The sequence below is a fragment of the Perkinsus marinus genome (genome assembly GCF_000006405.1).
Source record: "Perkinsus marinus ATCC 50983 genomic scaffold scf_1104296935302, whole genome shotgun sequence".
NCBI classification, from domain to species: Eukaryota; Perkinsozoa; order Perkinsida; family Perkinsidae; genus Perkinsus; species Perkinsus marinus.
The window spans coordinates 951540-954057 of record NW_003214508.1 but is presented as its reverse complement, the minus strand read 5'-3'; positions in this window follow the sequence as shown (position 1 = coordinate 954057).

Genomic DNA, 2518 nt, shown 5'->3' with positions numbered 1-2518 from the left:
CTCGCGTCCTGATTCTATGGATACAGGCATTCCGTACAGCTTGCCGAGGTGCAGTCATCTGAACTCTGTTAAGAGCTGGGGGAGTAGTTTAATTGTTGGAGTGGCGGTCAATTGGCAATCAGCTACAAGCAACGTCGTCAATTTAACGATTGTACGCGAGTTGGGCAGAGTTAGGCCAACTCATCGTCAATTGACCACTACTCGCCATGGTGAGTGAGGTTATCGTAGATCCAAGCCCTCCCACTCCACCAAGACATTGACTTTGTACTACTACTCTATACTTCGGTCCCATACTAATACTCTGTAATAAGCCAGAGCTCAGACATGCCACGTCGGATCCTTCCTACATTGACCGGACTGCTTGCCACAATGGAGCACTCGGCCACATCGCCGTTGAACTGAACGATCGTGTTTCAAATACGACAAATACGGTAATTGTCTTATAAGGTCGTCACTGTAGTGATTGTCCGTGAGTTACGTTGAGTTAGGTCAACTCCTTGTCATTGCAGTTGATGACCACTCATTATAAGGAATGACGATATCGTACATTCAAACATGACTGTATCGAATGACGGATCACGCCAAACACTTCAGAAGATGATAGTGTACTGAAGATGAAGATAAAGATGATTGAACGGCATAGATATCTTCCTGTCAATGTATGCAGCTCGTAACCATTCTCAGGCAGGATAGAACAATACACAATACCATTAGAAGCTCACATTCCTGACATTACCAGGTTATCGAACTCCGACTTACAGCTAGGTGGCCGACCTTGTATGACATAAGTCATCAAGCTGACAGGGCGCAAGCCGAGCAAATACAGTAATGTTTGATGATGAGTGATTATGCTTGGTTCAACGATACGAGCTGCATAAACTCCCCAAGAAACAGAGAATGCTCGATCCAGGCTGTGCCTGGCAAGCTCAAAGCTGCGACTTTCGCTGTATCAGCACAATGTTCTAACCAATCGAGCCAAACCAACTTCGATGCTCAGTACAGTGTGTTCCAAGTGTTGCAACAAGAAACGTTGTGCTACCCGCATCACGATACCCACTTGTAATCGCAGGCTTTCTCGTGATGCTGACACACGGCTGTGGTCATGAGCACTAAAGACGCGTGGCTGAAGCCAGCTCATCACGTCAACGGTATGCGAAAAACAAAATTTTCACCGATCTCTTGAATACCGTCTCTGGTGGAAGACCACTGGGTTTACCGCCTTCCGACGAGCAATAATCAGAAAATGGAGACCACTCTGTGAGGCAGAATATAATCAAACCTCCCGATCAGAGACTGGAAAACTCGTGAGCGATGCTCGCTTTTTACAGCGGTAGTGTGACAGACCCAGGCTGATCCACTTCGCTCAGACCATTCCATCCCCGCACAATTACTATCATTCGATTAGTATCTCTAGTGGGCAAAGGCACTCCTGAACTGTTCTCCGCGGAAATCCACTTGACGCCCTAGTATGAAGTGATCACTGAGCTCAAATACAAATGTACAAACTCGCAAAAAGCTTTAACAGTGAAAAATGATTAGTTACGAGAATAAATATCAACGGCCTTGCGCAGTGTTCCAAGGGAAGGACGGAATGGAGCTTTACCCCTATCTGTCCGTAGTCGTGGATTGGACTTCCGCTGTCCACCTTTCAACGTCTTCGAATTGACCAGTGATGATCCAATTGCTGATTCCGGAGCGTTAAAGAAGTCCTCGTCGGTACAAGGAGCCCCATAAGCTGCTCCTGAGTAGCTCACCAACGTCCCGATCTTCGATACGCTCGCGGAAACCTAGCCACAGAAGTGCGAATAAGAAGAGAATCGTCTCACTGAAATTCCATCATGGAGAACCACCATCGGACATAATGATATCTTTTCCGCGAATGATACTTCGTACCTGTTTGAGCGTTGTTGTAGTTGACTTCAAGTTCCTATTAGATGCAGCAAGTTTCCGCTGCAGTTCCCCCGATCGGCGCTTCTCTTCCCGGAGCTCCGCATGCAATCGCTCCAGCTCGTTGCGCAAGAATGCGTTAGCGTGTCTTAGATCCGAGATGGTCAAATCCCGAGCGGAAATCTGGCGGCAGGAATCAATAAACGCGAGCTGTTCCACGGACTCAATATAGCCACCTGGGCTTCAGCATCTGTCAGTTCCCTCTGCAGGCAGTACACATTGGTAGTGCTCATGCCAGCCATCGAGCGCCCTTGGTGAACTCTGCCTGCTTGTCTACGGCGACCTCTAGGCCAGTCGCCACACGTAGCCTCAGACCATGCTGCTGCAGACCCAATTCGTGTGACCTGCAAGATTCACAGAGTATACCATCATTGGAGTCACGCTAGGTGCTGAATCGATTCGCCAATGACGAGCTAGCGAAGCGAAGCAAATATGTCTGTACAAAAGACTCGAGTCGTCATCACACCTCGGTTGATATCAGCTCGACATCGCGTGCCAGCTTCGATAAGATATCCACATCATTGGTCAACTTCTGTGTGAGTTTACCCGACGTCCCGCTCTCGAACGGTGG